This window comes from Lasioglossum baleicum, chromosome 15 (genome assembly GCF_051020765.1).
Source record: "Lasioglossum baleicum chromosome 15, iyLasBale1, whole genome shotgun sequence".
Taxonomy (NCBI): Eukaryota; Metazoa; Arthropoda; class Insecta; order Hymenoptera; family Halictidae; genus Lasioglossum; species Lasioglossum baleicum.
In genome coordinates, this window is record NC_134943.1 from 1,493,477 (window position 1) to 1,519,336 (window position 25,860).

A 25,860-nucleotide genomic window follows, 5' to 3' on the forward strand; every position below is an offset into this window, starting at 1 on the left:
TATCCAATTTGTATTACACGAGTTGATTTATGGTCACAGTTAAGAAGATGATGTGCTGCATGCTTCTTACAATCGAAATTTAAGTATGACCTACGTCGTCGGAATTCAACACATCGGTGATCTAGAAAACTACGAGAGAAATCAACCTTTTCGGGATTTTGGCCGCTTGATACCAATCAAATTACACATAAAAAATTGTCCACTTTGTCAAAACTAAAGATGATATTCTATGGGTGACACTTAAACATCCTGTACATTTGGAACATAAACATAAAAATCTAATTCAGTGGATCAACCAAGCCTCGCGTGTTTCAAACACCATTAAAGAAGCTTCCGGGCGAGTTATCTCGGCTTGTTTTCAAAGGAATAATACGGACGGAGATTTGTGTACACATAACGTGAAACTACTGTAAATGTCCGTGCAAACGGCCAAAGCTTTCGGTGCTTCGCGAGTGGCGTTTCCAACGAGCGTACGAGTTCCGCTGGTCGACAATGAAAATTGATGGAACTGAGCAGCGGAATGCGAAAGCTGGACGTAATCGGCTTATACAGACGGGCCGGGGTGGAGGTGTTGATATCAGAGACCATATAAAGATAAGTCCCAGTTTTTATACCTCCGCCCTGGGCCGAGACGCCTCCATAAAGGAGCGTAAATGTGAGCTAAATGTCGCGAGGATCGCTTCTTTTTCGCGTAGGATTCTTCCTTGCCGTTCCGTTACCCCCGATCCGTAAGAATTAGCGGGAATGCGATTTTTATGGGCAGTGAATTCAAGTGACTTGGATCTATCCTGGAATCGTCCTGGCATTGGATTTAATTTTATCGGGACGGCAAAAGGTGGATGTGACCCCGTTCGAATACGATATTTCGCTGCTCGACATTTCGCCATCGTTGGACTTCTCCCGAGACTGAAGCTGGATGAAATATACGATTCGTATCAGAGAACTCGGCCGATCTCTCTCCTTGATATCGTGTCCAACTAACAACGAGCGAAACGGGATCTAAAAATCGAGCAGACCGTTGGACGAAAATAACGACGAGAGCAACTTAATTAGAGAAGACTGAAATACTCGATGATTGGCCGAAATGTCTACGGTGGAAAAGTGAAATCAAAAGGCAGCGAAGATTTTTCTTCTCTCGCAGACCCGCGAAACTACAGGGAGCCGAGGCAATCTCGAGTCGGGCACGTGTACTGTTTACGCTGTTTTCGCAAACGGTGCTCCACGCATCTCCGGTGAAATCTCAATCCGCGGTCAGGAATTGTCTGGACTGTTTCCAAGGCTTCATTTTACAAGATCCCGAACTTTTACCCGCCACTCATCGCCATTCATAGCGTCCCCATCTTCGTCGGCACGACCCTCCTCCGGCTGCAACAGTAGCAATAGCAATAGCAGTATCCCATCTCCTCCGGCTTTACAACCTCCGTTGAGGAGCTTTTATTTTTTTCTTTTTTTCGTTGTGCGTCGTATTCACTATTGCTCGTTTAATGCAAACCAGACCGCGTGCGGGGATAATGCTCAAGGTATCCATTCGCCCCCTGGGCCGTCCTCGCCCCTCGCCCTTCGTCTCTTTCCCCGCCCATTTATCCCTTATAGCGGGCACAACAACGAGACTTAGAGAGCTATACATTAAAATTTAAGGACTTTTCAAACGGCTCCAGGACGAACAGCCTTTTATGCGGCCACGCGGTACTAACACGTGCGAGAAATCTACGCCGGTATTCGCCTCGACATGTGTGTCTTGCGCTTCCGGAGCGCTCCGACAGGAAACGCACTGAGTGCTCTCGCTTTATATCCACTCTGCGGGGTGCGCGAGCGTGGCCATCGCAGGCGATCCCTTTTACTCCCGTCGCCTGGGCCCGGCTAGTCATCTGAAAGCCGCCATCATATGATGTTTTAGGGTAACTAGGGACGGGATCCAGTTCTCGCGGTTTCAGACACGCCCCAATGGAATCTCTTCTCTCCCTCTCTCTCTCTCTCTCTGTCTTTTGCCTTTCGACGGCTTTTATAACACTCGAACCGCTTGCGGGTAAACCGACCTTTATGCGCCATTTTTTTTCCTTCTCCTACGAGGCAGCGTCTTTCAAAGGGAAAAGTAATTACCCGAAATCCATTAAGCTCAATTCCGCCGCGTGTCAGTCAAACAGATTGTTCCAAGAGCGACGTCCGGCGGATACGCGTGCACCAAGAATATCTCTCTTTCTCTCTTTCTCTCTCTCTGTCACTCTGTCTCTCTGTCTCTCTTCTCTTCGATCCTTTATGATAGCCGCGGGAATCGATACGGAAGGAATCCTCGTGATCGTCTACTTAAAGCATCCGTAAATCCTCTGTTCCCAGAGTAAACCGACAGGAAACGCACCGAGTGCTTTCAGTTTAACTAACGACCGGGTATCCTTTAAAGGACCCGAACGGTTTTGTTTCGTTTTAGCCGGCTATTGTCTTACTAGATACTTTGAAGCGGTACTCGTTAGCGTTTTACTCGGTGTCGCGCCCTTTTAATTGAGCATTCCGAACGAAAATCCGAAACGCTATCGGTGAGTTTTTGAAAATTGTTTTGTTAACCATTTAGGTGGCTGACCTTCCAACTATTAGAAGGACGTAACGAAAGACAGGTAGAATCAAGTTTTTGTTATTCTCGTGGCCTTGTGATTACTTTGTGCTGGACGATAAAACAGTCTAAAACAGTAGCCAGCAAGGGTAGATTGTAGTTAAAAATGTAAAATGTATTCAAAACTGATTTGTATTATCCCTCTTACTCGCCGAACCTTGCCTTTAAAGATTATGATCTGTTTCGACCCCTTCAAGATTGAGGGGATTTGTGAAAACCAGGCACATACCACACGTGTATAAAATGATTTTTGTATCATTTGCTCACTCCAGCAATATAAAACGATGTGTCTATTTTTCACTCGGCTTACAATTTGATAAATCAGAAAAAATTTAATAACAGAGACGTTATTTTTGCATAAAGCCACCTAATTTTTTGGTTGAGTCACTATTAAATAAATGGGACTCTCGTGAGAATTATTTATAACTTAACGGAATACTTTATAACGAAACGCTACAGACGTAAAATTTGGACCTCAACAACATACCAGAAGAGGTGTTCATTTCTACAATAAAGTACACTAATTTTATAAAGTATGGTACCACAGGTTGGACCCTGATGAAACTAGTGCTACGGACACTTAGTAAATGTTTCTCATTAGCTGCCAGCTTCCTGTGATATGAAACCGGCCGTGTCAAAGTGGAGGAAGAAACGAATTCTCACGTAAGTAGTACTTCTCAGGCACCCATCTGTTTCCTGTGTGGCAGAGCGTACAAAAAAGCCTGTTAACAGCCTCTTATTTCATCATAAATAAGGAAAGATGTCTGGACCATATGAGAAACGAGGAGTTTCGCACCGAGCGTCTAATTTAATATACGCGTACACAGTTCTGATGTTCCCGAGGATCGAGTTTCATAGTTTAGAGACTTATATTGAACGATATTTATGCATTTTTGTTTCTAATTACTTGAAGATGGAGACAAATGTTCTGGAAAATCTAGTTACTACAAATGCAGACACATTAAATCGTGAGAAAATTAATATTAGAATCTTAATATTTTGAAGGTCTTGCACATTTTAAAAAGAAATTTTAAAAGAAAACAGAGTCACTGATTCGTAAACACAATTAAACAGGATAATATGGATTACACATAACAAGATTTTATTCTTTGTGCCAGAAAGATCTTGGTAATCGTCAATATTTCAGGTGTAATTAACAAAACTGAGGTTTGAAAAATATGTACAATAACTTGTCATTTATTGACTATCGGCGAAATTGATTTGAATAAGGTCAGTTTTAACGATAAATTCACATGTTTAGTAAACATTGCTGTAGTATTGCAGTTACATTATATTACTAATGTTTCACGGTAAACATTTTTTTAGATTTCCTACATGAAAAATTGGAGTTTTCAGGATTGTCTCGATCACTGGAGTGGTGCACCGAAACAATCTCGTTGTTAGCGATAAGTAGGAAATCCGGGATTTGCGAAAGGTACCTGAATGTTTGTTAGGTAAGACGGGAGACCTAGATACACCGACAATGCCGAAGACGAGGCAGCAAGCAAGAAAATTATACGAGTAAGACTCGGTTAAGTTGCACTGATCCCGACTTTACTGCAAACGTCGCTGCGACTCTGTGCCCGAAGTTTAATAGTCGATGATAGACGTCTGCCGCATGTGTTTGCGCTCTATGTATACGAAAACGGGAATATCGTCTCCTGTTGGCAAGAGGGTGTAGCATGGTATAGGCGAGGTTTGAAGAGGGCACACCCATAAACAGTCGCGATGAAGGAACCTATTAAAGAGTTACCATAGAGAAATTCGATGTTTATGACTCCGGCAATGGAATCGCATTTTCTCGTTAATACAAACGTTCGTCTTGATGCAGGAACGATAGGGTAGGGTGTGGGTGGGTTGGATGGTGGCACGTCAGCCGAAACCCGTTTTGATCGTTTCAAATTGCGTGTTCGTTCTCTCTTTCGTATCCAGCAGGAAAAGTGTTCCGCTTATCGGAGGAACCGTGCACACGCTATCTCGTTCGAGTGGTTCAGCAATATTTCAGCACCCTATTACCGAATCGCGCCCCGGAAGCTCGTCAGGATCCCACCCGTATTTTATTCTGGAACTGCCTCGCGACGATAACTCCGCGGGCAAGGTACAGCACGGGGATCGTAACAACGAGGGAAACTCGGTCCTGGCGCGGTTAACTTTTTTACTGCGGGATCCCGGACTATCACTACCGCGAAAATGATTATTCCTCGCTTTACAGCTTTCTTGCCGGGGGTTGCCGTGAACCAACCCTCTCTCCCTCTCTCACCGGAACACATCGACGGGCACGCACACAGAGAACCAGCGCGGCCCCCCGGCCAGCTACATTTCCCACAGGCGCACTAGTCTCTACGTGAATTGCATTAGAGATTCGGGAATATCCGGCGAACTTCCTACGCGCTGATCACTTGAGAATTTCAGCAAAGCGCACGTCGATTCGAAGGAGCTTACACCATAAATTTTGTCGTACGTGTGCAACGCCCACTTCGGAAGTACCGTCGCATTAGAGATGCACAAGACGAACGGAACTCTCTACACCCCCCCCCTCCCTCCCACTCCTCTGCACCACCATAGAATATACACTCGCGTAGGGATAGTTTTGATCGAGCCGATCCTTTTTCTCTTCTTTGCTTGCTCTTTTTGATCCGACTTCCTGTGACTCCGCTGGGAGAACCCCGGATGAGCTTGTAATCGTCTTATACGATGACAGCGAGAGAGACACCGCTCAGCGCCGAGGTATTGAGTTATGAGGAAGATAAGTGGCGTGTAGAGGGTGTGTCACATAATTGCGACGGATGGCACCGGCTGTCATAATGGTATTCGACTCGGCCCTTAACGCGTACGACGAAGGTTACGTTATGGGAGCTGTTTCGCGTAACTTTGTCATCTGATATGTGCTTTAGGCGCGCAGCTCACTCGGGTGATTCTGTGAGGATGATTCGGAGCTTGGCTTCTGTCATAGTGTACGTATTTACAGTGAACCACAATAATATTCGGACACTTTCGAAAGGACGATAACCTTTTTAATATCAGATCATACCACTTGGACATTTTTTGAGAAGTTAGAATAATTAGTTTACTACAAGACTTGAAAAAATTTCAATTCGTCGGAATTACAGAGAAAATACTAAAAATTGTTGGGAAGTTGGAACAAATAAAACTGAAGCTAATATAAGCGTGGTAAAAAAAAAAGAATAAGCATTATGTTTGTGAACTACAGTGTACTGATATTACTAAAAATTGTAAGATTCACAATTCTGTAAATTGCACAATTCAGAATATTTTAATAGCGTTTCCTCTCTAAATCTAACGCCAGACACTCTTTATATAAAGAATACTGTTATAAAGTATTCAACACAACGGAGATAAATCCACAAGCCAACTCCAAATTGAAGTTGGATAGAAATGTGTACGAAAGAGAAAAGTTTGATATTACAACGTACAATCTAAGAAATGTCTTTTTATTCAGCTATTTTCTCGATAAATTCGAGTTGCAACGAAATATCTGGAATTGCAGCTGCACGAGTCTTTCTCGAAATGAAACTACATTTTTTTGCGAAGCTTTTTTTAAAGGTAAGTCACTTCGTCTTTCTAGGTATAGAAAGATGCGTGCTCGCTACAACAGTAATATTTCAAGAAATACTTTATGTTTTAGTTCGGGAAATTACTCAAGATAAAGCGTTCTCCTTCTCGTTCGTTTCCGAAAAAGACTTGAAAGAATGATTTGTAGGAAACTGTACGAACGTAAATAATGGCTAGTGTATCAGATAATGTTCGGAGTGAAATGGAATTACACTCAAAGCGATAAAACAGATTCTTTGTAACAAAATATAATATGCTGTATGTAACAATAAGTTTTATTACCATGTATAATTGTGTTGATATCCATTATATATATTTATAATAATTATGTTTATATTACGTGGTATGTAAAATAAGAAAAGAAATTTTACACGACAACCATAGAGTGTGAAGTAAGTACCAGAGAAGATCATGCTGAAGTTCAGTCGATCTTGCAATGGATACGGAAAGTTTTAGAAAGGTTTCGGTTGAACTTTTAATACTTATTCCATAGTTTTGTAGTTGCCATTAAGACGTTTTCGAAATAGTACCTATCTACATCTTTCGCGCAAGCCATTCTTGAGATATAAAGTGTCAAAGTTGACATGCCGCAGGCATTAACATTACCCCGTGTACATCGGAGGAAGGCTGTTCGGTCGAACTTTGTACATGAACTTTGACAGTTCGTATCTTGAGAATGGCTTGTGCAAAGGCACAGGTAGCTGAGGCTTTTAGGTGCTGCTTCGTGGCTTAAAACTTTCGTCCAAATAATTTTTCTGTAGTTTTGATGTTTTTCGAAGTACCGTTGTCACAGCCACAAAATTTAATGTACATACCTTATTCAATTATTTTCTTTCTTCTACAGAGACTGTATACTATACTTTATACTCTATTTCTCAATGAAAAAGCGTGTGGTAATATTTTATTGGATAGTGGTAAGCTATTTTATTGGACGAAAAGAAAGACGAAAAAAGAGCTATTTCGTCCAATAAAATAGCTCAGGACATTAACTGATTCCAATCCGATCCAAAACGTTGCTCTCAGATTTAAACCCCGAATCGAAACGTTAAAATGCCCTACTACAACATAGCTATAACTTAGTGTAGAAACTGATCGAACCGTAGCGCCGATAAAATATTACTATTATTCTAATTTAAAATTATAATGTTTTAGTAAATCTTTAAAATCGTCAAACCTTATCAAGAGGAGGTAATTTTATTTGAATAATTCAAGTTATAGGACAAACAATGAGAACGCGTATGAACGTTAGCAGAGGGTCGCAGTAACAAACCAAAGTGCAGCTGGTTGCTATAAATCTTGATACGTATTTTTTACTGCAATCATTCCGCACGCACGAGACGTCACATCGCGGCGCAGCAACACGGATTTTCCATTCATCCCCTCAAAATTCTTCGCCCCTTTTGCAACGCGATACAGACAACCCAACAAATGGACATCGTTAAACTCCTCTTCTTACACGGCGAAACTGCCGCCGCGTAAAAATCGCATTTCACACGCGTTGGCCATTACCATCTTGAAATCGAATTTGGCCGGCGCTCTCTCGTCGCCTGACAATTTGTCTCGAAATGATTTTTTTCAATAGGGACACGCGCAGGCTTTTATCGAAAATGGCAAAAGACGGATGAACAGGGGTGTCACGGGGCCCGGTCCGGCCCGGACCGCTCTAAAATCCTTTTTGTCGCCGCGTTTCGCCTAGTTAATTCGATGCATCGAGTGCTCGCCATTGAAACGGAATAAATGATTCGCAACAACAGAGGGTAAACTCGGGTCGGGATGGCAGAGGCTGCCTGAAATGCTTGCTGGATCGTAACGGAGCGCGAAAAAGAAGCGTTAATGGCATAAATTGAAGCTTCTAGCTTGTCGCTAATAGACGCCGTGCTGAAACGTGCTGCGTGATAACGGGAACTCGCTTTATCAGGACTCGTGTGTATCTGTGTGTGTACGCGTGCGTGTTCGCGTTCGTGTGTGTCGATGTCGCGCGAGTTAATGATTCCACAGAGCGACCTGACCTCTGCGCGAGTATAGCCGTCGGCAGGCTGGTGACATGCGTCTCAAGAAAACTCTCATTTGAATTGCAGAGGCTGCAGTTGCGCGCGACTGCACCAGACGACTGATTGATTCATCAAAGCATCGCGCCCCAGCAATTACGTCGCCAAGCCATGTGAGAGAAACGAAAAGATTTCCCCGACCGATGACACACCTTTCGTTCGACACCTGCGAACTTCTCCCTCTCTCTCTCTCCCTCACCACGGTGCAGAGTATTGCGCAAGGTGCTGTCGGTTACTTCGAGGACCACTCGATAAATTATGGGAACTATGGCGTTTCGAGCGTTTATTCATATTCGTAACAATGCTCGAGCTCGAGTGGCTTGTCTTGCGCGATTGTGCGTATAATCAATTTGCCGATCATGGAAGAATGTGAAAGGTACTAAATATTGCTCATTAACCATTTACCGGAAAATAACAATTTTCCTCGGAGCTAAATGCTTGGAACTGAATTGTTCTTAATCGTTTTTTAATAGAAAAGTCATATTCCTATTCATGATACTTTAACACTAAATCCACCGAGCACTGAAAGCTACTGGTATGTGTTGCTATGTGAGAAAAATACCCGAGATTAATGACTTCTGTCCAGCTAGATTGGGCATTTTTCTCACTGTGCAACGCTAACGAGATGAACGAATATGTCTCTATACACAATGAATCTACGAATTAGCTAGAGGATATAACGAGACATGCAAAATGCATACACCGAAAACTGAAGACAACGGAGAGCAACAGAAGGCACTACAAACCCAAACTTTTGCGCTAATATTCGCTATAACGCGCGCCATCGTGGGCCAATTATAGTACTCTCTGGCGGAGGCGTCGCGAGGACGCACGATAGACACGCCGCGAAACTTAGCCCGTTTTGCTGGATCCCCCTCTTGCTAGATCGTGTGCAGAGACCGGGACACCGAGGAGAGGCAACGCATCTGCGCCACAGAAAATATACGATGTTACGTGCGTTCCCACCCATGGTTGCTCGGAATTAGGAGTTACGACACTTCTTCTAGTACTAACCGACGCCGTTTCCCAAGTGTCCGGAATCGATTTTCTTCTCCCGGAAATATGTTGCCGAGCAGTGGGGGATCGAAAGGGATACCGTTCGAAATATAAGTACGCACTTTGTAAACATGAGTTTGGTCTGCGTGGGAATATAGACGGGTGGGTGGACAGGGGAAAATAATGAGTGAAAATTTCCTCCTTACAAATAGTCTATGTTAAATACGTTCGTGTACCCTCGCCTGTGTTTGGGCAATTTTTACTTTGAAGTAGTACGCGTGTTAGGTTCGCGCAGCCTGCTACAAAAAGGATCGTTCTTCTAATTACTGTATAATTTAGTTAGAATAAAAGAAGATAGAGAGGGGGAGAAGCGGGAGTTTCGTTAACATGAAAAGCTCGTTTAATTGCACTAATTAGACAGTACTCGGGCGTGAATAATTCAGCGTGACTTCATTTGGACTTCATTTAATTTTGCTGAATAGTTGGCTTATAGAGCTCGAAAGTGATTCATATCGTGTGTAATTAGAAATAGTTCGAGAGACTCGGTGGTTTTAATTTGTTGCCGGTAGTTTCCTCGAGAACTGCGGAACTTTATCTATTTGTAGCGTCTAGATATGAAAAATTAGACAACTAAGTAGACAGTTTAACACCATTTCATACATTCTCGTACAATATTTAATAATACCGGTATCATTTCCGTGGGAAATTGAATTTCATTGAACCTCGCGTTTTGCAAATTTGCCTACGAAAATATAGCTTTGCATACACTTTCGCAGTCCAGATATTAAATTACATAGAACAGAATATATGAATAAAGCGGCTGTCGTTTTACAAAACGGCATATTTCTATTCCAGCTGGATTTTTTTCTACGTCAACCAATTTCAATGGTACTAGACGAATATATAATATATACGTGTGTGTGTAACAATGTCGAGGGTATCATCCTACAATTTCGGATGGAAATTCACAGGAATATTGAAAATACGGACATTATACAGAAGCGAAGTATGCTTAGTGAATATTGTCTACGCGTTGCCAAGTGTTGATGAGAGATGTTCGGACTTTGTAAATTTTCCATGTGATACAACGACTATTTAGGAAGAGCAGAGCGTAGAAGGATTATTACGGAGATGTGTTGCTCTGTTGAACCAAAATTATAACGAGAACTTGAATAACTTAATTTGGAAAATTGCTCCGAAAGTAATGCGCAGCGGCACTCCGACATTTGAAATTGTAGCTTTTGTTGTTGCCTGCATTTCTAATGAAGGCACAATGCCATTAAGTACTACAAATTCTACAAGTTACGTGTATACTTGTGCGGCTAAATGCTACGGAGTATAAGCACCGAGTACATGGAAAGTTAAACTCTGATCGTAGAATATGACACAAAAAGCTAGGACATTACACGAATTAGTTAACACGTTGGTCGCACGCTCGGCGACCACAAAAAAAGTGGGTAAAATCAAATCAATTTATTTGATAACATAAAAAGGTAGTCACTTTTTCAATTCTCGTATATTTTACAGACCATAAGAAAATTTAGCACACTCTATCTATGAGTGATGTGCCAGTCCACGTGCTGAATTATTTTCACAAATATTATTTCAGTATCAAAATGTACCTTGTTTAAATATTCATGAGCTCACTCCCATAGCTTCTCAGAACTGTTTCTTAGACCTTTTTCTCTTTATTCTACTCATCATTCATCGTACGGGCATGTATATGGGTCATGAGATTGTAACGGATTAATATTTCTCACTCTCGTCTCCGACGCACTCGAGATGCAAGCCAATCAAAGAGGCGTAACATCCGACAATTCTAGGAACATCTAATTGTCTCGATACTATACGTGACGTGGCAAAATGTTTTTCGATCAGGCTCGAGAATGTGTAATTGGCTAGAAACATTTATGTTTCATAGTTCTAAAATATTATTTCATGTTTTTATTAAACTAGTAACAAAGTAAAGGAATTTCACCCATTTTATAACATTTACCTATGATTTAAAGAAAGTTTTTCTCCAGCCACAAAACACAAGACCTTAAGTACGTCTGGGCTATGTATACATATGTATATGTATAATTTACGGTATCACGACTGTCTAGGTTAGAGTTAGGATAAGTAAAGTTTGGATGAGATATAGGTGAAGTTAATCTCTGTTTTATCTACTTCACGATCACGTCTCATTGATTTATTGCACTTCCCACAATTCATCTTGAATTACTTCTTGTTCGATTATAAATTGTATCAACCTATTCTTGTCTGTTATTGTATTATGTTCAACCTAGTAAGCCTATTACGGAGGAAAATCAATTTCTATTTTGCTCCAGTTTGTTGCAATTGAGGTAGAACATTTTTATTGTGCACAAAGATCCGCAGTCTATTAATGGCTTTGCTACGTAGAAAAGTTCGCCATATAATTTGATCGAGGTGCTCTTAAGCTACGCCCAATCCTGGAACAACATTGAGCGACTTTTTCGACCCTCTTTTCCTTTTAGTTGATAAAAATTGTTTTACAAATAATTTCATTTAAACGACCGCCTCTGAACTTTTTTAAAAAATCGATCCCTGAATGTCAATTCTAACAATTTCTGACAAAACGGCAATACTCAACTTGTAAAATCTGGAAAGAAAGAAGAAAAAATAAGACTGTAGTAAGTTAACTGTCGGAGATCTATAAGTCCTATCTTGATAATTCTGTAGGTTCATCTAAGTGTCGTAAACGTTTCTGGCCGACAAGCGGAAGGAGAGGTTTATCCGGTTTCAGCTAGCAGCGGGAACAGCAGCGGGTATCGCATTTCCCGGTGACACTAACAAGCGAAAATCAATTCGCGATCGCAGGGACGCGTCGTCGATACCGTCTCGCATCAGAGTCGAAGCGTTGGTTTACTAGCCAGGCGGAATTCTTCCTCGAAGCTATTAGACGCGGAAATAGAAAAGTTGTCGCAGTAACCCGGAAAGTTTTCGGACCCCAATCTCTCGCGACTGCTCTCTACCGTCCGGCGATTACACACAAATCCCCAAGTCCCATTTAACCCTTTCGAATCGTATATCTTCGATTGAAGAAACAGTTACTCTGATACATTACTTTCCAATGGGTTGGCGCCGCGGATGCCGAAGGGGCTTCCGGGGGCCAGGTCGTCACCGGCAATAATTCTAAGAAACGGCTGCGCATTGAAAGGGCCGCGAGTCATTACCAGAGAACGTCGCGTCGTCCCTTAGGAATATACGCAAACGGACGAACGAGCCAGTTTATCTTGACCACGAGCTACGCTCTCAGACTCGACGCAAAAGAAACGCATACGGGCAGCACGATGAACAGCCGAATATTTCTCTCGTTTAAATATTTCCCTCGTAACAGAGTCTTGCACCGCCTATACGGCTCATTGTCGAGAACGGCGAAGTGCAGCCAACGGAGAAGACACACTGTGCCCGTACACGTTACGTGGAGTGCACTTAAATGGATCGAACCACGGGAAACGAAAAATAGTCACTTCCCTGCGCAACTTTGAACATTCTGTATCGGCCACTATGCTTCGGAAGCGATGCAGCGGTTTAACCGGTTTGCTACCGACATTTGTTCTACTAACAGTCTTCGCGAAGTTGTAGTATCTTGGTACAAAAATATTCCTTAAGTGCTATAGACCGTCTGTGAACCCATTTGCAATTTCCATTCATAAATTATTGACATCACACTGAACGAGTGTGATCCGCCATGCTCCGAAGTCAAACGCTATTCGGCTAAACTCATTTTAGATATCTAGAGAGATTTCAATGCATGTTAATTTTCCATCATTGGTGAACACTGCTGTACGAAACTGTTTTTCTGTGTTGCAAAATATTCATCTTCCCAGGTTATCTCCGCAGCATCTTTATTTCTATGCTCTCCATATATTTCAAGAAGGTTGTTATACTCGATTCTTTACTTTTTCGAGAAAGATCTTTATAAATTTCGCGCTATGGGCCACCGACGCACTTTCATGGAGTTCTCCCTTGAGTTTTATGATCCTCTCCATACAAATGCGCTGTTATACGCAGGATTTCCCTAATTCTCTAGCCATTTTGAAGCGAGGTCGTGTATTACACACGGCTTTATTCTGTAACCATGTTTCATTGTCCAAGAAAATAGAAATAAATATATATATATATATATATATATATATATAACATTATATTTTAATATTATTTATACTATATACATTATGTTTGTACGATTTTTACATACTATTGATAGATATTTGTAGGATTTTTACATACTATTGATAGATAGTTGTAGGATTATTAATACCAGAGCTATCAAACAGTAAAGTTACAAAATTGACAAGTCTACATTTACTCAGATATAATAAAAAATAAGTTTACTCAATAATTTCCCACAAAGCGTCTTTCTAATTGAGTGATTGTAAAATATTAAAATCACTTGGACTGGCTAGGTAGTTTCAATAGCAAGATATTTGTCAGACCCTTTTCAAGTTCCGCGGAGCGTTAAAACGCATTGCAAAGTCGGGAAAAAGTACACATTCATATATTAACGCGCTGGTAACCCCATACAACGCTATGTCCCTACAACCTTCAACACGATTTTGTTCTAACATGGTTAGAGAATTGAGGACACAGCCGGTATAACACATGACACATGTGGCGAAGCTGCATTAATTAACGCCAATGTAAAGCTTCGACAATTACTGATACATTTAATAAACATATTTCTTACAGTTCCCAACCGCGTGCTATCTGTTCGAATTTTCAGTAACAATTCGCGTAACATCGCAATTTTTCCGGTGCTGTGTAGAGTTATCTATATTTCAATAACAAATGTTTTTCTTCCATTCGCTGAAAACAAAATGCCTAGGGATTGAATCTACCAGATAGATAACGACCGAAAGCATACAGCACGTGTTGTGCAAACATTTTTGGAAAAAGAAAAATTGAACGTCACAAAGTGGTATGCTCAGTCACCGGAGATGCTGTGGATTGACGTTGATAACGAAATGCAATGTCAAAAACCAAATACTGTATACGATATACGCGAAACTATGAAAGAAATACATTCCTGTAAATCATTGTAGACGGTCAATACATTTCATACTAAATTTATTGAAAAATTTGAGAATTTATTGAAAACAATGAAAAATCTTGTTTAAGTGTTTTATGTTCCACTTGTCATGAACACTCCATGAATTATACACATGATCATTTGTATACACAGAAAATTGATCGTGTTATTTACAGGCGCAACAGAAGTATTTAGTTTCGTTGAATCATAGATTACAACATAGGATTGACAATATTTGTGTTCATTTACATTTATTTATACGTATAAGGGGCAGTCATGTAACACCGGTTGGGCACTGTCATTTTATTAAATAATTGTAGCATAACGAATTTAACTCGTGAAAGATACGAGGAAAAATTAATAATTAATAAATTGGATCCGAGAAATAATAAAAAAGGATTTCGAGTTGTGTGAATAATGAGATCAAACATACCCTTGAATATTTGGGTAATTCAATATATATTTTTACAAGATTTGAAGCTATATTGTTCTTTTATCCTCTTTTTGACAAGAGTAGACCACAATGCGCTACTTTCTCGCTCCACCCGAGACCAATGGAAAAAAATCGATCACAGAAGCGTTACAAGTTTCGTTGGATTCGCGAAGGTAGAAGCTCCTGTTACCGCCGCTTCAATCCGACTGTGCAACGATCGTTTTATTTCCCGAGCAATATTCGAACGGAGTATTTCCGCGAGTCGTAATATTTGTTTCGGCTCGGTGTAATCCTTTCTCGTCTCCCAAAGGTCGTGCAATCTTTTGAAACGCGCGGTAGGGTTTCAAACTAGTGTTATAGTATTGTAGCCGGTGCTATGAATCGTAACTAAAGCTGAACGTCATCCAGCGGTCATTGCAAATCTTTTAATTTTGATTACAACTTACTGAAGTAGGCCTGAATTAACTAAATTCTATAATGATTTTATAATAAATATCTTGGAGAGAAAGAAATGTGAAAGACTGGTCCTGAGACCAACTTGTGTTTCTTTGTGTTCTTTTCATTGCAATTGGCTACTTAATTCACCGCTACAACGATCCACTTTTACATAATTTAAGCATACTTCTAAGTCTAATTAACAAAAACTGATTCAAAACTTTTATAAAAAAGTGATCAACACTTTGCTGACCGGTCACAAGTTAACTACTATTCGCGCTCTTTCATTAATTCATATAGTTCATTAGTTTAACGGAGAGTTTTAAAAGCGCGATCTCTTTTTCATAGTTATCTTAGTTAGGCTCAGATTATAAAAGGTGCGAGATAAGACGATCCACTTTACAACTCGCTTTTTATTCCGGGCGTCCATACTTTTCCTCTTTGCTACGCGTGCCCTTTCCTCAGTTGTTCGGTCAGTATCTGCAGAAACGTGATGTGCAATACCTCTGATTTCTTCCACCCATCTTTTGGTATGGCAAAAGTTCCAAGCGGCAGTGAAAAACTTTTGAGTGAATTATGTGCTGACACTTTTTCTGATTGTTCTAGTGATTCCGGTAGTCAGCTGGATGACGATACCTCATCAGAGGATAGTAGACTGTGGATCTTGATGCAAGGTGAAAATTGTCTACGTCAGTTGCAAGAAGCAGAAATCACGTAAGATTGTCTTTCTTTATTTAATAATATATTAATACTAGTTTTCCCCCGCCACGCGTTGCTGTGGCTCAGTATTTTTTAAAAGTATGCTTTTACCTGACACAGATGTAAAATTGCTAAACATTAAATAAGGAAAAAACACGAACTAAAAAACAAAGAAGTAACTTAATATGTACCCACACAACTGTAGGGTACGTGTAAATAAATAGAAATCTTGTCGCGAAGACATTTCATATCTCTGTTTAGTCCACGTGCGCTTCCCAGAAACGTTAGGTCATCCCATACTGAAGTCATGTCGTTTCCTGTCATACTTAATGTATACTGGGTGTCCCAGTTTTAATGCATAAATGTAATGATCTGTTATTCCAGAAATATAATTTGTTTTATTTCGAAGGGCAGCTACTTGCTGCGTTTAGTTTATTTCTACATTGAAGTCTAGAGAAAATATGATGGTTAATTCAGTTTTTTATTGCCATTAGTTTGATAGATGAAACAATACTATCTACATTGTTGTTACGAGACCGTGGATATTTATACAAAATAAAAAAAGTAGAAATTTTTCTTTTATTGGGTTGTATAAAGAAAGAAATGCAGGATTTTTGTTCCTTTGTTTTAATTGAAATTTTATACGAATAAATATTTACCTTAATTTAATGTGATATATGTCATTTTAAAGCTTGTTTTACGCTCTATTTAATTATGCTTTTTTTTAAAGTTATGAAAATTTTATTCAAATTTTTATTAAATTACATTTTATTTCAGGATGTCAAAACGCGATTTTCGCATTATTTTTTTTATGAGATCAAACTATTACCGCTTGACGAAATCGCGTTTTGACATCCTGAAATAAAAGCCAAATAATTTAATAAAAATTTGAATAAAATTAAATATCAAAAGTATAATTAAATAGAGCGTAAAACAAGCTTTGAAATGACATATATCACATTAAATTAAGGTAACTATTTATTGGTATAAAATTGAAATTAAAACAAAGGAACAAAAATCCTGCATTTCTTTCTTTACAACCTAATAATAATTTCATGAATCTAAGATAGTTTAAAGATATTTTTAAATTCTTTCATTGTCTAAAACAGTTACCTATTCATTTTTGCTACAAATTAATAAAATCTGCAGTTTAGTTATTACAACACACATATTGAAACATAGTTTGATACGAAAATGGATTAAGCATTATTTTAGGATTTCATATGCAAGTATTTCTGAGGACTGTGTATGGGAGTTAAAAACTGTTTAGTTGGCGATGGAGCTTTAAACTCTGGAAACCAAATTGGGGCAAACTGTATTCCACTGGAATTTTTAGATTAAAGTAATATCTTAATAAAATTAATTAGTGAGATTCCAACGAACTGGCTAAAATACTGACACTTTGCACAAACGTCAGAAGAGAGAAAGAGAGAGCAATGCCGCCTGAGCTACACAGAAATTACAATTAATTAAATAGAGTGAAAATACTGTGAACGTTGCCACCGCACATACGAGATTCACGCGTATCAAATTTTCTGGATGGAAAGCCCTAAAACACATCCTGATAAAGTGCGTTTATAAAGTAACACTGTAATTAATTAATTTCGCGTACACTCTCTTTAGTGGAAGGAACAACATTTAAAAATGATTCTCTTGTCTCTGATTTTCCATAATAACTACTTCGTTTATCTTCATAATAAGATGCATCAAAACTTAGACCAAGCGTATGAATGAAGAAATTTTCTCTTTGAAGACAAAGAGCTTTTTGTTCCTAAAAAATTGTAAACAATTATAAATCAAAATGAAAAATTCAGTATTTTTCAACATTTAAAATCTTGGATCGGTTTCTACTAATAACAATTCAAATCCTTATAATAAACGATAATATTTGTAACAAAGGAACATTGTCATTTCGCTAACCGCAGTATAATGTAGCGAACAATTAAAACAGGTACACGAAAAATATTGAAATGAAATTCTCTGATTTCCCTTCATTAAGTGACGTTTTATGTTTTTAAGACCAGCTTTGTACCAAAAGCAATGATTTTATAATTTCCATTTGGAGGAATCGTTAGTTCCCTGAAGCAGAATGCATTCGGAGGGTACAATTTCGTATAACATTTACAGGAAACGCGATGCGTTTGAATTCGACATACAAATTTACGGTCTGCAAGACAATCAAAATAATAGAACAGTTCGTTGAGACAGTTCTCTAACCCCGGTACGTTTCCAAGATAAAACAACAACATGAGCTTAAAGATAGGAACATTAAACGATTCCAACAATTGGTGGGCGGAACTGGCATTAGTCGTGCAATTCAAGTCTACAATGTTTCTAAACTACAATGGGGCACAGTCATGCATTAAAACTTTTATACGCGTTAATTCCCATTTTATATGATTCACATAATCTTATTAATAATTTGTATTGTTCGATATTTACAGTTATTTGAGTTTTCCAGTTTTTATGAAGATACTCCTTTTGTGTAGACAATTTAATCTACATGAAGAAATTTTTCGCCAAATATGTAGTATTGCTCAGGGATAAATGTTATAAAATTAATAAATTTTATAGAAAATTGAATTATTAAATATTGCAATATTTTTGATTTTTAATAGTATATAATAGTATAGTATTTTTTAAAATAAAAACAACTTTGATGTATCTCATTTTTAAACATTCATAGACCTGAATAGCTAACAGTAAGAAACATTTCAAACTTCTTTAAACTCGGTTAATGGTTCCTCGAAATCTCCAAATTTAAATTGATAAGCTACCTCGGAGATTAGCTAAATTTGACGCTGGTTTAGTGTCACGTTAACGTTCTCTAAATACACAGGTGTTAACCCATTGATAATCCTAATTTATATAATCACGGTTAAACACATCAGGCGTGTTTGAACCCATCACGTTGATCGGCAACGATTTAATATTATACGTTACAAAAGACGTGTCAATTCTGTAAATGTATACAGCCAATAATCAATGTATGCACATACTAATTTGATTAATAAATGCAATCAGAGCCATTGAAGATTGAAATTTTACTAGAACATGCATAAATTTTCCCACATTATTTAATGAAAATATGCACAAGAATGCATTATTCAAATTGCCATTTTTACTGGTAGATCTGTTCATAGGCAAACAATAGCCCATCAGTGTGATGAGCAGACTGCAGAATTGTGGGCATAATACAAATTTTCTACATCGGTTGCAAGTAGCAGAAGTGTTCCTTTAATAATTTTCATAAACTGGAAATAATATATCGATATTTCAAAACTGTAGACTTTACAACAATGTATCGAAGAATATTGTATTTTTTTTTATCATTACTTGCATTAAAGATTAATTACAGAATATCTCTGTAATTTTTTTATTAGTTTTTTACCTCGTATACCATTGTAATATTTTACTCAACATTCAATATTTTTATAAACATCAGGGTCAAAAGTTACACATTTATACATATTTTCTTATGACATGAAATATTAAAAAATTATACAATAGTAGAGCTCCAAAAAATTTTTTGTATTCACAGTATTCTTCGAGAAATCGAGGTCACTTTCAATGTCTTTAATCAATGTTTCGAAGGATACTGTAAACATAACAGATTGTTGTGTACTATTGAAAAACAGTGCAACGTTTTACAGTGCCATCTTTTCCGTATATTTACAATTTTCTATAAAATAGATAGATAATAATAACGTATAGGTCGCGTTTGCTGTCAAATAACTTTCATTAAAAAATGTCTGTATACAAGTAGTCCATGACTAAATTAAGATGGTACAATGAAGAGACCCACCCCGCGTGCATGTCAAATTAAAATGGAACTTGTACAAAAGGGCGAATTAACTATTGTTTTCTGTCGGAGGTAGGGGGCCGTTCGAAACCCTTCGCAAAACTGGCGATATCGCCGAACCGGGGGCTGAGGATTTGAAAAGGCTTTTGGGAGGGAGACCGGCAATTTATTAAAATATATTGCGGCTGGGACCAGAGCCTCGGGCTATGACAATAAAGGTGGAGATTAGAAGTTACGAGAATAGGTTGAGTGTTACGGGATTAGAAACGTGGAGTGGAGCGATAAGGTAAGTTCTTATGATACGTAACTGAGGCCTGTTAGAATGTTATTAGCGGCATGAAGTGCTCGAAGAAACGACAGGGGATGGAGGTAGTGACGACAACGGGAGAGCTTACCGGAAAATGATAAGTTACTGAGTCGCACGATGGGAAATTTACGGTCGCGAAATTAAGATTCTATTGGGTCCTCGATATATTACCGGATGAAGAATAGATTTCAACGGGGAATAAAAGTTTGCCTGTCCGGTGTGCCGGGTCGTTTCGCAACATCGTTACCGCGTTAATAATCGCTCACAGTAAATATAATGCTCCTCATTGGAAGTAACTGGAGTCCGAGGCGGGGGGATTAATTTTTAATTCATCGCCGGGAAACACGAAGAAGCTATTCATTACCGCCGACGAGCCGACGCGGAGCGGCGCGCTCGGATTTCTTCGCGGCCATTCAATTCGCGACGAACTCGGTCGCTTTGCGCGAAACCGGGACAAGGTTGCCGCACCGTTTTCAAAACTTGACGTTTGTTTATTAAATTTTCTTGCACTTCAGCAATTCAAACGAGCGGAAAAAACGCGATGAATATCTTAGCCAAGCGTAGGATAAGTGCGAGCAATATATGGAACAGTAATGTGGGACATCGTGAAATCTCGATGAAGACGGGACTCTGAAGGTAATCGCGTGCGCATAAGTTTCAGGTGTTATTGAGGAGCATCTGTGTCCATCATCATGTTTTTAGTTTCCATGCTGTGCAAAAGTTCCCAAAACGTGAATTAAATAATCGTATATTGTACCGAAAGCAAGATATTATGGACTTGGACTTGTTGAATTTTACTTTTTCTTGCAAGCGAGAAGTTATCGATACCGTAAATTTCCTCAGTCGATCCTATTTTCTTCGTGCTACTTCTCGCATTAAGAGGGTGAAATCAGATCTTGAAAAAATTCCGATACATATTTTCGTCGTCGTAAAATATCTCAAGACCAACAAATGATATTTAAAAAAGTTGGAACGGAAGCTGCATGGTATTATTGTGTATTTGGTAAGAAAATAAAAAAGAATACATTTAGAAAATCTCTTTTACACAGCTTAATAAATTATCGAAAAAATAAACAATCAAGTATAATATACGTCAAAACGATTACATCATGTAAATTCTTTTCAATAATAACTAAACTGCGAATTTTATGCTCTCATGTCAAAAGTGGATAAGTGAAACACGAAGTAGTGAAAACATCAGAAGAGTTTGAGAATATTGTTGCATTACTGCCCATATATTAAGATTATTAAAACTTGATTAACGAACAGCCAGAGATGTGTATAAAGGCACAGTTGCGCGTAATAGAAGGTTAATTGGTAACCATACTATTACAAGCCTGCAATTCGATTCGCTGCAAGTGCAACGGTTCAAAGTACCGTTTTAATATTGGAGGAATTTGCATGCATTCACGATACAGACAATCGGCGTCCGTTCGATTTTTCTTTTTAATTTTAATTTAGCCGTGACATCGGGTGCAGCTCGTGCAGCGCCAACTCGCGTTTAGTATGTAATTACATATTCTCTTTAATATATGAGAATCGGCGAAAAGCTCCAAATACGTACTTCGAACATTGATAGATTGCAGTCATCTATGCGAGCATGAATTTCATTCGATGGCTTTATAGACATTCCGGAAACGATTGCTTGAATTTCTTGACAAAATCCTAATAATATCTGACAATTTATTTTCATTTGCCGCTATCGATCCACAGGACCAGAGGTGGGCATTATTTGGCGAAATAAATATTTCAAATACTATTAAGTATTTTAGATTTTATTTTGATTAAAGAAAATAGTATTTTAAATAAGATATACAATTTCGAAAATATAATATAATATTTCTATTTTGACAATATGAACCTCAAAATAAAATATTTCTATTTCAACAATGTGATCGAGAAAATAAAATATTTCTACTTTAATAATCTGAAACACGAAATAAAATATTTTACTTTTTGCATTGTTATAATACTATGAGAATCCGCATAAGCATACAGTCTATCTTATCGTTAAGAAATGATTAACACTCATAAATGTATTGAATTCGAACCATTATTTTCAGCAGTAATATTTAAAATTGAAATTGAAAATAAGGACAAAAAATACAAATATGTTAAATATTCTTCAAAAAAATTACTGCCTCGAATAAATTATTTTATTTTCAAAAATTACTGCATCAAATAAATTATTTTATTTCCAAAAATTACTGCATCAAATAAAATATTTTATTTTCAAAGTTGTACACATACTTTAAAATAAATAGGATTATATATATATGTCGTAGATTTAAGCGCGTTTTTAGAATAAGCATAGGTTAAGGATTGGCCGTTGGAAGTTGCAGGAGTCGGCTGCTGAGTGCTCGCGCGTGCATTTACATTGTAGCGCGGCCGAGACGTTTGATCGGCCGCAAGAGTCGGGATCGGTTTCTCTTACGCGCAGCCGAAACGTTTGAGCGGCTGCGACAAACAAAATCGGCTCCCTTTTAGAATGCGTGCACGTGGACGGAGTGACTCTGCGGAGTGGGGAAAATGCGAGGCAAGGCCCTCGATGGCCCGAGACCGGCCGGCAGATTTTGTTTAGCGCTCGAACGATCGAGATCAGTGTCTCCGCAGAGTCAAACGGTCAGAATACTCGACAGCCGACACGCGACGATGAAACGTATTAACGCCGGGGCGCACGGGTCGCGCCAAAATGTTTCTGCCGCGACATATATTTATTATTTACTATTTAAAATACTATATATTTTCCCCAGCTCTGCACAGGACTCGTCATGAGAATTTAGTGCACTAATGATTTAGTAATTTCCATAAAAAGCAATACTCAAACAACGCAGTCTTGAAATTATTTAATAAATAATAATAATAATTTAAAAATAATTTTTTAAATTATATACTAGTATTCACACGATTTCAAAAGAAAAATTTAGAACAATTTAAAATAATTTTGAGAATTGTATAATACGATTTACACAACATTTTTATGCGCTATGCGAGGGCTGTCTATCATTTAGAATCACTCATTCCTTCACACAATTTATACTTTCGGAACATGCGAACCGAACGCAGCAACTTTCTTATGTGCACATACGGAGTTGTTCGTGTGGAATTCATAAATAAAATGTAATATTTCATCAAGCGTCTATGTACAGGTATCACTTAACGAACTGTTTGATCAGTTTCTGTAGTAATCCTTATAAAGCAAACATCCGGCACTTTGAAACTCCATTGGTAATAGCAGAAATTCCATTTGCCAGACACTTCCGTAATAAAAATCACGATATTAACGCCGAGGCAAAGAACTGACAGTTTGCCAGTGATGGCACGTAAAACTGTTCCAGTCAAAGGGAGGGAGTACGTGGGTGCCAAGTCTTTGATGAAAGATTCAAACGATCGTTACGCAAGAATGCCACGGGATGCAAAACGTATTCGATTAGAACGCTACACACGGCTCGCGAATATCGCTCGGCAATCGCGCTGGTATTGCTATTTCGTTCTTGAAACGTGGATCCAAGGCTTGTTAACGAGCAGAATGAGAACGATCTGTTTCGTAACAAAGAGCCTAACGCGCCGCGTCATCGGATTCCATCTTCCTTCTTTCCGAGATGTGCATACGGAAGCATTAATTGATCAGATTCTACAGAGACAGTGATGGATTTGGCGTGCAGTGTTCGCGGAAATGTTTACTGTATCCTTGAAACTGTTTCACGTGTCGAACTGGTTCTCCTTGTGAAATAGTGACGATGTGAAAAAATAATTCAAAGCAAAGACTTCAAATTTCAATTCTTTATAATAATAAAAATTCCTGAAAAATTTGAGAACAATGGTTCCAACCATATCTTATTACTGAACTTTTATAAAACTGGCATCTCTAAAACTTCAATACGAAATATGCATTTCCTTCGAATGTTTGACATTTTTTCAACATGTTCGCATAATCCGAACAAAATACACATTAATAATCACGATGAGACACAACTAACATACTAATATAAACGTGATTACTTTGAAAACTTCAGTAAAAAATCGGCAATTTTATGCTTCCGCGCTTTTTGTTAATCGATTTTGCAATAAAAAATTCTGAAATAATTCACTGCATGTGTGCTATTACTGTTTATAATCTTAAACTCTATGTTTATGCTATTACTGAAATTCATTGTTTAAACTCATCAAGAATTACCATGAAGTGATACATATGTGATTAATGTAGCATGAATTTCTCTCCATTAAACAACTGAAAAATTGTAAATTCAATGCAAGCACACTATCCAATTACGATAATCGCCAGTGTTCAATGAAATCACTTTGATTGTCGTTAAGGTAACATAACACCAGGTTTATATATGTTAAAAAGTTCTGTCGCAGGCGATGTTCATTATCGTGTTTGATTGCAAGTGTTTGCATACTTTCGTGACCAACTGTAATTCTATGCTAGCTTGGAATCTACTGTAGAGCGTACACGGGTATTTGATCGTATCGTAATTAATGCCAAGTTTCGCAATAAGTTCGGTTCTTGTGAGCCCAGTCACGTTAGATCAAAATCCTTTGTTTTATCCAGAAAGAGGACTGCTACTGTTTGTGTGAAAAATTTCTCCCTTACGAAGAAGTGTTAAACTTGTACTCTGGTTTCTGTATTATACACACGAGGAATATTGCTATGTCTAAATAATATTTGTAATTTTTACATCCACCTTATTAAATATAATAGTGTAATATGGAATATTGATCATGGAAACTTGATTACTGAAACCAGTAATAAACGAACTCAGAATTTAATAATCAATTCGTATATATCAATTTGTATAAAATTCCACAATTCAATTATTATACTTGTAATTTGGAGACCATATCGCGGTTTTGAGCGTTCAACTATGTTTCCTATTATTAACATGTACAATTAGTGGCTGTTATACATAATTATACGCTACAGCTTTCGCTAATAACAGAGTATTAGATTGGTATACATAGAGTATGTCAACCACCAACGGAACTATCTGAAATTACAAATGTGACTGACATTTTTTCTCTATAATTTCTTATATTTATCTGATAAATTATGATCACCTTTCGTCAATGTTCATGGATTATTTTAATTTCGATCTAAAGAAACAGTCGCCTATTTACTGCAAGATACAAATATATAGATGATACAAATATATAGATTTATACAAATGTATAAAATTGCAATTAAAACAGAGGAACAAAAATCCTGCATTTCTTCCTTTACAACCTAATAGTTTTTTGTCAAATAAATCCCACCCTATTCGGTATGTGTACGTGCTTATTTCCAAGTGAACGTAAAACGTATCCCGCGCGATCTTGCATTCAGACCGAATTCCTCGCAGAGAAACGCTAAGTTACAGTGACTCGTTTCATAACACTGTCAATAACACGAGCAATAAACGCTATCGTTCAATAAAATTTCTCGGGAGCACCGTTCCCGAGAAATCTTTCTTCGTGGTAATATCATAACTACCGATCCATTCATACTGTAACGACTGGCAAAACGATTCCTCGCATTCATTCACCTCTATCCGGACAAAATGCAGGGTTTCGCGAAGTGATGTACACTTTCTACCCCGGCGTAGAGCTTGCAAAATGAACGGAAGTTGGAAGACACGACTAAAACTAGGTTATATTACAGTTTAACCAAATTTTGACGAATAACTACAATAAAATTATTGTTCCTATTGCTATCGGTGAAACCTCAAGTTATTCCATCACGGACGTACAAGTAAAACATATGCAATAAAAAATATGCAAATGATTGTTTGCAGGTGTTTCTTAGAAAAATTAATTCTTTGGCAAACACCTTCAGAAGAATCGGTATTAACTTCAATCCTTGTATGTCCTCTAATGCTATTTTACTACCACTTAATTTAAAACACTGCCGTCATTAAAAAGTGCTT

The 25,860-nt window shown here is 38.2% G+C and overlaps 1 protein-coding gene across 8 annotated transcripts in view; it reads right to left on the reverse strand.

The window, feature by feature from the left end:
* The window catches only part of LOC143216303 (uncharacterized), a 491,467-nt gene that overhangs the window by 417,409 nt on the left and 48,198 nt on the right, over positions 1-25,860 (reverse strand). The window lies entirely within an intron of this gene.